The following is a 16,557-nucleotide window of genomic DNA, read 5'->3' as shown; positions in this document are numbered from 1 at the left end:
TTTATTTATTTATTTATTTATTTATTTATTTATTTATTTATTTATTTATTTATTTATTTTTGAGACTGAATCTCACTGTCATCCAGGCTGGAGTGCAGTGGTGCATTCTTGGCTCACTGCAAACTCTGTCTCTTGGGTTCAAGCGATTCTCCTGCCTCAGCCTTCAGAGTAGCTGGGATTACAGGCGCCCGCCACCATGCCCAGCTAATTTTTGTATTTTTAGTAGAGACGGGGTTTTAACATATTGGCCAGGCTGGTCTCAAATTCCTGGCCTCAAGTGAGCCGCCTGCCTTGGCCTTCCAAAGTGCTGGGATCACAGGCATGAGCCACCACACCGGCCCTAAAAACACACTTTTGTTCTGATTTTGGGAAGCAACAGGTACTCTGATTATTGAAAGTAGCTTCTTTCTCACTTGAAGTCATGATCTTCCCATTCTACTCTATTTTTCTTTCCTTCCTTCATTTTTCCCCCCTCTTCCACACTTCCTTTCTTTCTTCCTTCTTTCCTTCCTTTTATCCTCTTTTCCTATTTTCTTCCTTTCTTTTTCTCTTTTTTGAAAGGAAAAAGAAGAAAAAAGAATTGCCGTAGAAGGAGGCAATCACTGAATCCTAATCTGTTAAGGGTTGTTAATAACTTCTAGTAAAACACAGGGGCCATTTAGTTGCAACTTGTAGCTTCATGTGTATTTGAGACAAGGAATACTGCACATTCTGTTGACTTCAATACCAGATTTATGACTAGGTAACTATAAATTACTGAACATTCCAACTCTTGTTGGGAGACCATAGATCAACTTGTTGGACCTCAGGAGAATTGAGTAATGGCAATACTCAGTTTGAATTCTACACACGTGGTAAGATGGTGTACACATGCTATTCACTGTGCAAAAAGGAGAAGTTCATAATCTTTCTTGATAGCCTCATTATAGTTAGAGGACAAAACAGGAAGTGCCATTGTTAAAGGACAGAAACATAAAAGTTATGTTCTTAAAAACACCTTGAACCTTCCTCCCCATGATATTTTGCATGCAGGAACTTTGGGTGGGACCATACGGCTTCCTGCATTTTCTTCAATCAAAGTGGTAAAATTTGTTTTTGTTTTAAAATACAGTTTAAAGGAAAGATACTAAGCCATTTCAGAAGAGAACAACATTCAGTTCCTTTTAGATTTTTATGAGCATATGTGATCATTTGTCATACGTGGCTAAAAAATGACCAGTACTGATGAAGTGCTATTTTATTTTTAGAGATATGCCTCAGTACACTTTCCCAAAATAATAACAACAAAAAAATCTCTGCTTCCTTCCAGGAAAGTTTTGTCCATGGCTAAATGTGGGTGCATATACTTTCATGACAAAGACTATCTTTTCATCCAAATATAGTGATGATGGCCGGGCGTAGTGGCTCAAGCCTGTAATCCCAGCACTTTGGGAGGCCGAGACGGGCAGATCACGAGGTCAGGAGATCGAGACCATCCTGGCTAACCCGGTGAAACCCCATCTCTACTAAAAAATACAAAAAACTAGCCGGGCGAGGTGGTGGGCGCCTGTAGTCCCAGCTACTCGGGAGGCTGAGGCAGGAGAATGGTGTAAACCCAGGAGGCGGAGCTTGCAGTGAGCCGAGATCCGGCCACTGCACTCCAGCCTGGGTGACAGAGCAAGACTTCGTCTCAAACAAAAAAAAACCAAAAAAACCCAAATATACTGATGATGAGAAGCTTGAGTGCTATGGTCTCTGAAACTGGCAAAGTAAAATCCATTTCCTCTGTTCTTTGTGCACAAAAACTAATATGTCATTTTTATAATACTTGTTGGCTTGAATTAACATTTTAAATAAAGACAAAAATATCATAAACCTGAAAAATGAAGGGAAAGTCAGGAAAGAAATAATATATTAAATAAGTATCTTGGTCTTTAAACGTTTATTTCTAACCCTCTAGATTTTCTCATAGCCCATGTCTAAAGGTAAACAAATACTCTAGGATGAAACTAATCATTCAGGCTGGGCCCAAGGGCTCAGGCCTGTAATCCCAGCACTTTTGGGAGGCCAAGGCAGGAGGATCCCTTGAGCCCAGGAGTTTGAGACCAACCTAGGCAACATAGTGAGATCTCCATTCTACAAAAAATAAATAAATAAATAAAAAATTAGACACATGTGATGGCACATGCCTGTTGTCCAAGCTACTCAGGAGGCTGAGGTGGGAGAATTGCTTGAGCCCAGGAGCTTGAGCCCAGGAATAACTGGATTATTCTAATACATTGAGGGAACATTTTCAGCCAAAATGCTTAATTAGAAGTTAATTTTGAGGGATGGGCAGGGTGAAAAAAATTAATTGAATTTAAAAATTTTTGAAAGCTTAAAAAAATAGAAATCACTTTTTTTTTTCCTTGAGACAGAGTCTTGCTCTGTCGCCCAGGCTGGAGTGCAATGGCACCATCTTGGCTCACTGCAAGCTCCGCCTCCCAGGTTCACACCATTCTCCTGCCTCAGCCTCCAGAGTAGCTGGGAGTGCAGGCGCCTGCCACCACGCCCGGCTAATTTTTTGTATTTTTAGTAGAGATGGGATTTCACCTTGTTAGCCAGGATGGTCTCGATCTCCTGACCTCGTGATCCGCCCGCCTTGGCCTCCCAAAGTGCTGGGATTACAGGCGTGAGCCACCGTGCCTGGCCGCTAGAAAGGCCGCTAGAAATCATTTTTTTATTGGTAAGCTGTCATCATACTACAAACAGCTTAATGCAGTAACAAAGTAAAAGACATAATGGACCAGGAAAAGACATAATGGACCAGGAAATTAAGATAAAACACTTCTCTACACATATCTAGATCCAGTCAAGTATTTGACTAAAGACACCTTTTTTTGTATCTTTCTTTTTTTAAAATATGTAATTTTTAAATTTAAATTTTAATTAATTTAATTTTTTTAAGTTCCAAGGAACCCATGCAGGATGTGCAGGTTTGTTACGTAGGTAAACATGTGCCATGGTGGTTTGCCGTACCTATCAACCCAACACCTAGGTATTAAGGCCAGCATGCATTAGCTGTTTTCCCTAATGCTCTCCCCCACCTATGTATCTTTCTTTGTGGTCTTAAATACGTTTGAGTTTCTTATTCCTTACATAATGATTTCTGTATACAATCTGTGGAAAATAAAACATTTTCTGACTTATCTATTGTAGATTATGGTATGACTGGCTTTAATGAAAAATAGGCATTTTGCAGAACTATTAAGCTAGTCTAAGAATAGATGATATTGTACTGCATCTCCTAATCTAGCAATCTATTCAAACCCTTTTTGGTTTTTTTCTACCATCAAAGTGTGGAAGAGGTAATGGCCTAGGACCAGAATGGAGGTCTTTCATCTCTCATGTTTTATTGTAACAGATTTACTTGAAATTACATTTTGCACTTGAAATTACATTTGCAGAAACTAAGAGAAGGATCAAGAATCAGCAGAGTAGAAGGGGGAAAGGGGATAATCAGAGCATCTCAATGTTTTAGAGTTTGATGTGATCACTGGACATTTAGGTTAGCCTTTTGCCTTTTCTCTTTCCAAGACTGTGGTGCGTCTGTCCAATTTTTGTTTTACAAGACGAGTTGGAAATTTAATGGGCTTTATGTATGCAGCTGGAATTTTGAAACAGAAAACTAAAAGGGAGATGCACTGGCCTGAAGGATCAAAGTTCTATTAAAAACAAACAAACAAAAAAAACTGTGAGTTTCTTATAGGAAAAAGCTTTAAAAACTAGTATTTTAAAAACATTTTACAGTTTACAAAGCACTTTTCTATAAAATTATTTCATTTGAACATACAATGAGGGAGGTCCAGGGTTATAGCATGAGTTACTGGCAGAGCTGTGACCATAAACCATGCATCTTTTTTTCTTTGTTCTTTTTTTGAGACAGGGTCTCTCTATGTTGCCCACGCTGGTTTCAAACTCCTGGGTTCAAGCAATCCTCCTGTCTTGGCCTCCTAAAGTGCTGGGATTGCAGGTGTGAGCCACCACACCCGGCCTGCATCTTGTTTCTTTGTCTAAGACTCTTTGCATTACATCTCTCTCTCTTTCCTTCCCCCTTGCTCCTTCTTTCATGAATGATTCTGATATTTACTTTATGGATGCTAAACATAAAAGACTAAAAGCTTTTTGAGGGCAAATTTGGTATCCTACTTATCTTTGCATCTCTGGTATTGAGCAGATCCAAAGCTGGTGTTTGGTTAATGTTTTTGAATGGATAAATGAATGAAATAAAAATAAAAAAACAAATTAAAACAGAGAAACAATTTTTCAGATTTTAAAATAAGTAAATGAAAAGAGCAGAGCAATATTATAGTTTTTATATAACTTTGGAATGTCAAATGCTGTATTATCTGCTATGCATTTATCTACCATATCTATCTGTCTATCTATCTATCTATCTATCTATCTATCTATCTATCTATCTATCTGTAATTTATCTTGCTAGCTTCACTCCAAATAATTCATTTTATCATCCATTATTATTTACAAATTCTCAGGTCACTAAGTCATAATTATAACTTGGGAAAACGTGTCCTATTTTATTGATAGCACAGAAGTTTAGAATTTATTCTTCAGTACCATAAGGTTTATGGGAACACAACAAATAAAAATGGTCACAATTATTTGTCATGTCTGGAAGAGTACAAGACTGTGACCACTAATTCATATCATATTTATATCAGTTTTACTTACTTATGGCTATTATATTTCCTTTGTGAATTTCAGTTTTATGAAAGCATTAACTGATCTTTTTATATTACTCTATCTTCATGGCTTATCCACATCTAGATTTCAACTGGCCATGCTTAGATAAAGCATATTTCCATATATATTTTTTTCTACCTTCATGTCTAGGTAGAGATCCTAGATATGTTGAGCTTTATTTTATTTCTGCAAATGTAAGTAAACTTTTGTACATGTGACTTGGAGGAAAATTAGAGGAAGAATTTATTTATTGTTCATTTAAGACTAATAATTATTGGGTTCATGTACTAGGAAGTTATACTAAGAAAAAGACTCTCAAAGAAGACACAAATTTTACAAAGCCAAACTCATAAAACATATAAAGATGATGACATATCCAGGATCAGATTTAGATTCTCTAGATCTATCCCAAAGAAGAAAATACCAAAAAAATAGCCCAAGCTGTAATTTTACCAATTTAGTTACTGCTGTCAAGAAACATTGCACAATGCCATCTAGTGACGAGTGACCAATGTATGATGAATCACCTAGAGATGACTGGATGAGGAGGGGGGAAATTCCCAGGATTTTATGTGTAAGAGGGAAAGTCCTTCTGAGAGAATTAAAATGGATAGAGATTAGTTTTATTTCTCCAGGTACACTTAGTGCATGACAATTTATCACCGATCTGAAGCTTGGTAGTTTTTATTTTGAAATACTGTATTGCCACCTACCTCCAAATCTGCAGCTCTACCTCCTTCTGCAGCTGCCCTTCATTATCCCGTCCGCAGTTGAACTCAGAACTGTGTGTTCTCCAAGCTGTAGCCCCCCATCTAATGACTGGAGGTGGAGCACTTTAGAAACCAGTCTCAACAAACTAAAAAAAAAAAAAAAGGACTTCAAAAAAGGGAACCAAGTTGATTCTTAAAACAATCTGTGCCACATTAAAAATAAAAACAATAAATACACTTGGAAGTTCAAAGAGTAAAACTAAAATGGACTAGAGGAAATCATCTTTGTTTTTCTCAGCCAATGACTGTGCAGACCTGATGCTATCTTGTTCTTGTACCAAATCTTCCTTGAAAATACCAGAGACTTCTCTCTGAATGGCCATAACATTATACCCTTAGGGAAATAATTTTCTCCAACATTTCTCATCTTCTGTAAACAGATGGCATATATATATATAGAGAGAGAGAGAGAGAGAGAGAGACCAACAATCTGCCAACTGTGGAATTCTTATAGTCTGATAGTTTCTTTTTGGTTAATTTTTCATGACTAAATTAACTAGTGTTGCTGCCATAGATACATTTAAGAAAATCAGACACTTTGCTACCTTTACATGTATCTGTCTGAAACTCAGCAGGAATATTTCAGTTGCCTTAGAAAAATATCCAGTTAACAAACTTTGTGAAGTGAAAAGAAAACCTTATCAAAATCTCCAGCTTCAAGTACATTTAGTTGTTTTCTTTTTATTGTTGCTTACATGCTGTGATTGGAGCACAATGTGTGGAAATTGCATAACTATTATTTCCACAAATCAAAGCTATTGAGACATGGGAAGGCCATGTGGAGCTGCTGCATGAAATGTTGATTAAAAAAATTCCACTCTGCCTTTATGTCTAAAGTCTTCCCTTCTTTTAAGTATCAATGGTTTCTTCAGTCATAAGCGTCGCTAGGATGTGTTTCGTTTGTTTAACTGCTTTTAAAATCAGAATTAGCCATAGGTCAAATAACATTTTTTGAAAAGTGTTTTCTCTATGTGTCTTGTATCTTTCCTTAGTTCCACTTTATTTTGTTATTTTTAATATTTTAGGGGTAATCTAGGCAAAGAGTCTTAATTGTTTTTTTCTTATTTTTGAGACAGAATCTCTTTCTGTTGCCCAGGCTGGAGTGCAGTGGCGCAATCTCGGCTCACTGCAAGCTCCGCCTCCCAGGTTCACGCCATTCTCCTGCCTCAGCCTCCCGAGTAGCTGGGACTACAGGCGCCTGCTACCATACCCGGCTAATTTTTTTTGTATTTTTAGTAGAGACGGGGTTTCACCGTGTTAGCCAGGATGGTCTCGATCTCCTGACCTTGTGATCCGCCCGTCACAGCCTCCCAAAGTGCTGGGATTACAGGCTTGAGCCACCGCGCCCGGCTGGTAATTTTCTTAAGAGTGAAAGAAAGCTTTGTTTTGAGATGTTCTGATGGGGTATTCTGGTAGCTCTTTCAGTGTTTAAACTCATTCCGAGTCTGCAAAAATGGCATAATATTTAGCTGTGCTTTGACACTTTTCAGTACCTGGGATATGATGAGCATAAATATCTTTTTAGGTTTCTAGATCAAAGATTGTTTTCTTCTGTAATGTTTATCCTCAAAGAAGTGTTTCAGTGTTCTGTAAAGTAAATTTCAGAGATTATGAGGCCAAAATAGCGATTATAGCAAAGATCTATGATCAGTTACATTGTCTAATTTTGAATTACAGTGGCAGCTTTTCTCTTTTCTTTAAATTTGGTGCTATTTCTTCCCATCATTTCCACCCCTGGGATTTTTCTGGTGAGAGATGTATATAATTGCCTCTCTGCCCACATTCTCTTCTAAAAGGATCTGTTCTTCTGCTGAACAGATGGGCCTAGTCATCTATGTTTATATCATATGACCTCACTCCCCTGGTTATGATGATTGGACCAGTGTCGGGAGACGTACTCTGAGAGCCAATCCATAGGTTAGGCCAAGCCAACTAGATGATATTGTTTGAAAAAATTTCACTGAGACACAAAAGTCATAGGTAAGTGATGAGAATTGGAGTTGTAGGGTCATGGGTATTTAGTGTGAGAGCTCTATGGCAAGCTTCAGCTACATGGACATCAAATTATGAGGGAACCTGAAGTAAAATCCTTACACATGAAGCCAGCCTACAAAAGCAACCTAGAATAGACGTGCAGAGAGAAGCAGTAGCAAGAGCTCACACTGACATTTGTAAAATCCCTTTTCACTATCCAGAGCCTTTTCTACTTTAAACAAACAGTATGTTTTTGAGCATGGCTTGGGTTGGATTGCCCACCTCCAGAGAACCTGTTTGTCTTACACTAATCAGCATTATCACATCATTCTGTCCACGTGACTGATTCAGAGTAGGCATGTGAACCATTAGTGGACAATAAAGGAGACAGTTGCTGGAGTTTTGTTTTGTTTTTTGTTTGAGACTGGGTTTTGCTCTGTCACCCAGGCTGACGGGCAATGGCGGGATCGTGGCTTACTGCAGTCTCAACCTCCTGGGCTCAAGTGATCCTCCCACCTCAGCCTCCCAAGTAGTTGGGACCACAGGAGGGGGCCACCACACCTGGCTAATTTTTTGATGTTTTGTAGATACAGGGTCTCCCTATGTTGCCCAGGCTGGTCTCTAACTCCAGAGCTCAAGTGTTCTGCCCACTTCAGCCTCCCAAAGTGCTAGGGTAAAAGGCCCGAGTCACCAATGCCGGCCAATTGCTGCAGTTTTTGGAAAAGAAAATTCCTGTCTGATCCATGGGAGTTGCTTCAAAGGTACTCTCTGCTTTTGTAGATATGAACTAGGAAGAGTGTAACTCTTGTTGCTTCTGACTACCATTAGAAGAGGCAGCCTAAGATGAAAACTGCATCACAGAAGACAGTGCAGCAGTGAAAGAAAGTAGGTCTTGATTGACATTATGGGACTACTAGTTTTCTTAAAATCTGCCCAGTGTTTGGTTCGTCAGTCATGTCGGCCAATACATTCCCCTAGTTGTTTAAATTGTTTGATTGGATTTTCTTACAATTAAACTCTTAAATTTGAGTGAGACTAATGATTTTCTAGGTCTTAGGAGACAAAGCAATCCCTTCAATTTCCTGGCTCCCTAAGTAGAACAGTCGTTAGTACCATCTTCTCCACTGTGTTTTGCTTGGTTCTGTACCACCTACCAGAATATCTAGCACACATTAGTTGCATCATCGAAATGTATTAAATGATAAGTTCCCTCCTCTTGAACACTCTCAGTAATATGATCAGCATACAGTCTTTGAAAGTAGTGGATTTCAGGGAGGCCTCTGACTTTCAGGTTGTGTGATGTGCTCTTGGAGAAGATTAAAGACAACTATTAATGAAATGAAAGTGATTAAGAAAGAAGCCAATCCACTTCATCAAGGCTGGGAAAAATAAACTGATAGTGCTATGCAAACAGACATCATACCACGTTTTTCCTTATTATATATTTTGTATAGTTATCCTCATTCTTACCTTAATGAAATTGTGGTGCTCTACATTTAGAATGCAGATAGATTAAAAAAAAAAAAAGATTACATTTTCCCATAGTCAAAATTAAGGTGTGTATCTGGGACTTTGGTACATTACCTCACATAATCCTGACAGTCCTGACTGGTGGGTATCATTAGTTCTATCATACAGATGAGGAAATTGAGGAAGAGAGATTAATTAACTTGTTCAAGTTAGTATGTAATGAGAGTTGAGACTGAAGTTAAAAGGTCTACTATTACTTTATGATAATTCCAAATACAACTCATTTATGACCTCTCTGGTCTTGCTAGGTCTGAAGCTCTTGCTGAAAGGATATCATAGCATGCATAGACTATCTCTGGTGATAGTGGTTCCCTCCAAAGATGCTAACTGGGTAACTGGGAGTGGGAGACATTTATTTTTCACTGTCCAGTGTTTTGTACCTTTTGAAATTTGAACTATATGCTTATATTACTTTATCCAAAATATACATATTTACAAAAAAAAATTGTATCATGGAAATTTTATCTGATAAAACAATAGGCCTATAATAGATGATTTGGAGATCCCTTCTAGTGCTAAATGTATTTCATTGTGTGAGTCTATAAAAAGGCCTCCCAGTTTTAGCGAATACAAAGATTTCCGCACTGAATGTTCTCCCAAACCACTGAAATTGCCTAAAAGGATCTTTAAAAAGGTCATCTATAGTTTTGGCAGTATGAGTGACTTAAAAAAAAAATCAGATCAATTAAATTTTGGAAATTAAGCTTCAGATTCAGATTAGGCCAAATGTCTCTGGGGCCCAGTAAAACCTAAAGGGACCTGCCAGCATTTTTCACTTGAAAGGACAACTTTGTTGTGATTAACACCAAACTACCAAAGGAATGGAGAGAGGAGCAGTTAAGAGTCCCGCAATTAATCACTCAAGATGTCTCCCATGGGTATGGACAAGCTGAAGGGAAGCATGCGTTGCACATTTTATTTTCTCAGGAACACAGCAGGCATCTTGTAAAATCACTAGGATGGGCCTCATAACCAAAACAAAGGAGGATAAAGAAAATTCATATACATAGGCTTTGGCAATTTGCCTTTGTTCTCTAATGACAAACCCTATAGGAGACAGGAACCCCTTGGAGTCTGACCTTGCCTCTTCTTAGTGAGGACAGCTTAGTATGTGCATGTGTGTGTTTAAAGCAACTGCTTCACATGTAGGAAATCTTTCAAGTGTCGGATATACCAATTGTATGTTATCATAAGAGCTTTTTTGTCAAACATGTCATAATTTTTCAGTACAGCTACTTGAGTGTGCATATTTTTGAGTAGCCTGAAACAATAAAAACAATGAAAAACCTTTTAATGCCCTGAAATTAGCACAAATATGAGCTATGTAGCTAAGCTCCATTGTTCATAGCATTGAAGATAGTCACATCTAATTTTGCTGCTATAGAAAGCAAATCAGTTCTGCTAACTGAAGCCCACGGTAGTTTGCACATTATTTTTTTTTATTTTTTATTTTTTTTTATTTTTTGAGATGGAGTCTCGCTCTGTCGCCCAGACTGGAGTGCAGTGCCGGATCTCAGCTCACTGCAAGCTCCGCCTCCCGGGTTCACGCCATTCTCCTGCCTCAGCCTCCCCAGTAGCTGGGACTACAGGCGCCCGCCATCTCGCCCCGCTAGTTTTTTGTATTTTTTAGTAGAGACGGGGTTTCACCGTGTTAGCCAGGATGGTCTCGATCTCCTGACCTCGTGATCCGCCCGTCTCGGCCTCCCAAAGTGCTGGGATTACAGGCTTGAGCCACCGCACCCGGCCTGTCCCAGCATTCTTTCTGGAAAAAAGTCTGTATACTGTCTTTTGATCTCTGCTACTAGTTCACAAGTCACTCTTGACTGAAGTTATAAAGCAAGAGAGGGGATTTTATTTATGGGCTTTTGTATTTTTTTTTTCTATTCACTATAGTGCTTTTCCTCCTCCCAGGCCATAGGATTCTGCTGCAAATTCTAACAGGAAGAGGCAATGGCAGCCCTTACTAAAACAGAACTACAGGAAGAGGATCCCTGAGTAGGATTCCTGTGTGAAAGGCATTTTCGCCTTTTTGTGTATCTTCAGAATCTTAACTTGCATGATACAAGAATAGAAATGCAACAATGGAACAATCCACTGTATATATGTAGCTGGCGATTTAATAAACGTGAAGGAAATGCTACGGAGTCCTGTCAGTGTCTTTCTTGGCCCACATGGGGCTTCTGTAGGAAACCCTGTCTGTGTCAGGCCAGGAATTCCATGTAACCAGTCTTAGATTTCCCAGTGGTGGTGCTGAATGGAACGTTTCACTTGGTGTCATTGTCAGACAGTTCTGCCAAGGTTGTTATTAGGCCTCACATGGCCTATATAACAGGTTTTCCCCTACATCTTGTCTAACCAACCTAGCAAAACTTCCAGTTCATCCCCTTCTATTCCAATCTAATCAAAGCTTGAGAGTGTCTCATGAAATTTTATAGGTTTTGTTGTCTCATTTAAATCACCACCATGAAAATCTCCTGGATCTTAAGATTAATGTAAACTTTAATCTACAATGTGATTTCTTCCCTACCTGTGGCCTGATTTTTAGTTCCTTTGTAATTGTTTAATGGAAGAAGGCAAAATCCTTTGAGAAAAGTAGTTCACAACCTTCCCTGTTGCCTCTGGAGACCTCTGCTCCATTTTGCTTGTTATGGTTTTATAAAAGCATTGAGACTTCCCTTAATGAAGAGAACTCAGAGAGCCTCTGTCATGAACTTTGCTGAACTCAAATCAGAAGACCAGAACATATAAAACCGATTAATTCATGAAGACCCTTAAGGGAAATTCTTAACAGTCTGTGGCTCAAGCTTTATGTTATTTTGAAATACAGATGAAAATGTCATCCTTAAAGGGATGCTTTATGATTAATGAGATAATGTGTATAATGTGTTCTGAGTTCCTACAGCAATCATCCAATATAAGGCAGCTATTATTATTTATTATCAGCACCCAGATACTGGGACTATATATTTGCCAAGGACAAAATAAAATATAGGACAGATGCAAAAATTCCAGATTATCAGTAAGCTCTAGGGAAACTAGCATATGGTGGTTATCCTTTGATAAATATGCTAAATATGTATTTATATGATAAACTGGCTAGTGAAATTAGAGATGCCTTTGAGAGTTATCACCAGAATTCAGCAAGTCCTTTGGTGCACTGACAAGTGGAGAATTCTACAGGCAGTAGATGGGTTCTTGCCAGTATTTGGAATACGCCCCTTCTCTTACTGTAGCTGGAAGCAATGATTAAGAAAAGAACCAGTGAATAAAAGATGTGCTCTTTTATTCACTTTTAGTGGGAGTGAAACTCGGCAACTCTTTAAGAACCCAATTTAACAGTATCTATCAAAACTGCAAACCACCTGTAATTCCAGCACTTTGGGAGGCTGAGGTGGGCAGATCACAAGGTCAGGAAATCAAGACCATCCTGGCTAACACGGTGAAACCCCATCTCTACTAAAAATACAAAAAATTAGCCCGGCATGGTGGCGGGCACCTGTAGTCCCAGCTACTCAGGAGGCTGAGGCAGGAGAATGGCCTGAACCTGGGAGGCGGAGCTTGCAGTGAGCCGAGATTGCGCCCAGAGGGAGGGAGGGCTGCTAGGACGGTGTCATCTCTTAGTATGAGTGCACTTGTGTTAATGAGACAAAGGAAACCTGGGATGTATGCAAAATATTTTTATGTGTATATTTACCAAACTACTATTAACTTTGCTTAATTCTGAGGAGAGGAAGAGTGTTATAAAAAGGAAAACCATTTTTCTTTTATTTAATACTTTAAAAACCATATATATACTACTTTAATTTTAAAAACAACTTTTTTCTTTTTTTTGTTTTTCTTTGTAATGGTAATCAATTTTTTTCTCCAAGAAAGAAGGAATCCTTTTTTCCTTCTACTGCAGCTTAGAAGGCATCTTGAAAAGCTATACCGTTTTTCCGCCACGGCCGCCTCTGGAGAGCAGTAGCCATGGCTCTACGCTACCCTATGGCCGTGGGCCTCAACAAGGGCCACAAGGTGACCAAGAACGTGAGCAAGCCTAGGCACAGCCGCCGCCGCGGGCGTCTGACGAAACACACCAAGTTCGTGCGGGACATGATTCGGGAGGTGTGTGGCTTTGCCCCGTACGAGCGGCGCGCCATGGAGTTACTAAAGGTCTCCAAGGACAAACGGGCCCTCAAGTTTATCAAGAAAAGGGTGGGGACGCACATCCGCGCCAAGGGGAAGCGGGAGGAGCTGAGCAACGTATTAGCCGCTATGAGGAAAGCTGCTGCCAAGAAAGACTGAGCCCCTTCCCCTGGCTTCTCCCTGAAATAAAGAACAGCTTGACACAAAAAAAAAAAAAAAAAAAAAGAAAAGCTATACCTATTTGGCAGCTCACACTGTGGCCATTATTCCTTTTTTTTTTTTTTTTTTTTTCGGAGGCCCCCTCTTTCCCCCAGGCTGGGGTGCAGGGGGGCAATCTTGGTTCCCTACAATCTCTGCCTCCCGGGTTCAAGCGATTCTCCTGCCTCAGTCTCCACAGTAGCTGGGACTCAGGCTCATGCCAGCAGACCTGGCTAATTTTTGTATTTTTAGTATAGACGGGGTTTCCCCATGTTGGTCAGGCTGGTCTCACACTCCTGACCTCAAGTGATCTGCCCGCCTTGACCTCACCAAACTACTGGGATTACATGCATGAGCCACTGCGCCCAGCCCCCAAGATATGTTTTTCAACAAGATGTAAACCTATGTGTATGGTATTGTGTCTGGAATTGGTGGGTTCTTGGTCTCACTGACTAAGAGTGAAGCCACAGACCCTCACGGTGAGTGCTACAGTTCTTAAAGATGGCATGTCTGGAGTTTGTTTCTTCAGATGTGCCCAGAGTTTTTTCCTTCTGGTGGGTTTGTGGTCTTGCTGGCTTCAAGAGTGAAGTGCATACCTTCACAGTGAGTGTTACAGCTTTTAAGGCACCCTGTCTGGAGTTGTTCCTTCCGGTGGGTTTGTGATCTCCCTGACTTCTGGAGTGAAGCTGCAGATCTTGGCAAAGAGTGTTACAACTCATAAAGACAGTGTGACCCCCAGGAGAGAGCAGCAGCAAGATTTATTGTGAAAAGCAAAAGAACAAAGTCTCCCCAAGGTTGAAGGGGACCTGAGCACACTGCCCAGCTGGTGGGGGGCAGCCTGATTTTATTCCCTTATCTGACCCCACCCACATCCTGCTGATTGGTCCATTTTACAGAGAGCTGACTGGTCCGTTTTGACAGAGTGCTGATTTGTGTGTTTACAACCCCTGAGCTAGACACAGAGTGCTGATTGGTGCATTTACAATTCTTTAGCTAGACACAAAAGTTATCCAAGTCCCCACTAGATTAGCCAGACACAGAGCACTGATTGGTGCATTTACAAACCTTGAGCTAGACACAAAGTGTTGATTGGTGCATTTACAATCCTCCAGCTAGACATAAATGTTCTCCAAGTCCCCACTAGATTAGCTAGATACAGAGTGCTGATTGGTGCATCCATGAATCCTGAGCTAGACACAGAGTGGTGATTGGTGCATATACAATCCTCCAGCTGGCATAAAAGTTCTCCAGGTATCCCCCCGACTCAGGAACCCAGCTAGCTTCACCTGGTGGATTACGTGCTGGGGCAGTGGGCGGAGCTGCCCGCCAGTGCCCCGCCGCACAGCGGCACTCCTCAGCCCTTGGGCGGTAGATGGGACACGGCTCCGCGGAGCAGGCGGCGATACCCGTCGGGGAGGCTCCGGCGGCGCGGAGGCCCACCGGTGGGGGCGCTTGGGCGTGGTGGAGGGGCTTGGGCATGGTTGGGGGGCTTAGACATGGCGGGCTGCAGGTCCCTAGCCCTGCCCCACAGGGAGGCGGCTGAGGCGCGGCGAGAATTCGAGGGCCTCACGGGCGGGCTGATAGTGCTGGGGGGCCCAGCACACCTTCGCAGCTGCTGACCCGGGTGCTGAGCTCCTCACTATCCCGGGCCGGCGGCGTCGGCCGGCTGTTGCGAGTGTGGGGTCCGCCGAACCCGCGGCCACCTGGAACTGGCGAGGCCAGGTTGCCGCAGGCGTCTCTCCCTCCACACCTCACCGCAAGCAGAGGGAGCCAGCTCAGGCCTCCGCCTGCCCAGAGCGGGGCTCCCACCAGTGCAGTGGCAGGCTGAAGGGCTTCTCAAAAGCAGCCAGAGTGGACGCCGAGGCCGAGGAGGCGCCCAGAGTGAGCGAGGGCTGCTAGCACGGTATCACCTCTTAGTATGAGTGCACTTGTGTCAATGAGACAAAGGAAAGGTGTATAACCTGGGATGTATGCAAAATATTTTTGTGTGTATATTTACCAAACTACTATTAACTTTGGTTAATTCTGAGGAGTGTTATAAAAAGGAAAACCATTTTTCTTTTATTTAATACTTAAAAACCATATATATAGGCCGCGCGCGGTGGCTCAAGCCTGTAATCCCAGCACTTTGGGAGGCCAAGACGGGTGGATCACGAGGTCAGGAAATCGAGACCATCCTGGTCTACACGGTGAAACCTGGTCTCTACTAAAAATACAAAAAACTAGCGGGGCGAGATGGCGGGCGCCTGTAGTCCCAGCTACTGGGGAGGCTGAGGCAGGAGAATGGCGTAAACCCGGGAGGCGGAGCTTGTAGTGAGCCGAGATCGCGCCACTGCACTCCAGCCTGGGCGACAGAGCGAGACTCCGTTTCAAAAAAAAAAACCATATATATATTACTTTAATTTTAAAAACAACTTTTTTCTTTTTTTGTTTTTCTTTATAATGGTAATCAATTTTTTTTTCCCCAAGAAAGAAGGAATTCTCTTTTTCTTCTAATCTAGCTTAGAAGGCATCTTGAAAAGCTATACCTATTTGGCAGCTCACACTGTGGCCATTATTCCCTTGACAGAAGCACCTTTGGACACCCATGGGGTTCCCGAAATCTCATCGTTATGCTAGAGTGATCAGATCAGAACCACTTGGTTCACATCTAAAACATCTGTGAGGTAAAATCTCTCTTATTCTCTAAGCCAATGTGGAAGTGGAGGGATAAAATGGTATTTATTTTCCACTCTCATCATCAGTAATTTTGCTTAAAAAATCTGTTTGCCTTAAATTCACCTAAAAAAAAATTTGTGACTATGTAATTGAAGTCACAAATCTTCATTTCTAATTGTTATAAATTAATTAAAGACTGTAAATGTTGTCTCTCTCATGAAACACCTGTTCTTTCCATAATTAACAATTTCCACTTGAGCATATGCATTTAAAGTAATACTCTTCCAACAAGAATATGAAAACCTGGCCGGGTGTGGTAGCTCATGCTTGTAAACCCAGCACTTTGGGAGGCTGAGACGGGCAGATCACCTGAGGTCATGAGTTCAAGACCACCTTGGCCAACATGGTGAAACCCCATCTCTACTAAAAATACAAAAAATTAGCCAGGTGTGGTAATGGGTGCCTGTAATCCCAGCTACTTGGGAGACTGAGGCAGGAGAATCGCTTGAACCCGGAGGCAGAGGTTTCAGTGAGCTGAGATTGTGCCATTGCATTCCAGCCTGGGCAACAAGAACAAAAC

General features: G+C 41.2%; 1 pseudogene across 1 annotated transcript; it reads left to right on the top strand.

Annotated features, from left to right (window-relative positions):
* The first annotated feature begins 12,930 nt into the window (after positions 1 to 12,930).
* LOC111546457 lies at positions 12,931 to 13,351 on the top strand (annotated as a pseudogene). Its single transcript, XR_002732789.1, has one exon. The product of XR_002732789.1 is annotated as a 60S ribosomal protein L36 pseudogene (transcript).
* Positions 13,352 to 16,557: the final 3,206 nt, after the last annotated feature.

The sequence above is a fragment of the Piliocolobus tephrosceles genome, chromosome 11, assembly GCF_002776525.5.
Source record: "Piliocolobus tephrosceles isolate RC106 chromosome 11, ASM277652v3, whole genome shotgun sequence".
NCBI lineage: Eukaryota > Metazoa > Chordata > Mammalia > Primates > Cercopithecidae > Piliocolobus > Piliocolobus tephrosceles.
This window is presented reverse-complemented; position numbering and strand designations above follow the sequence as displayed.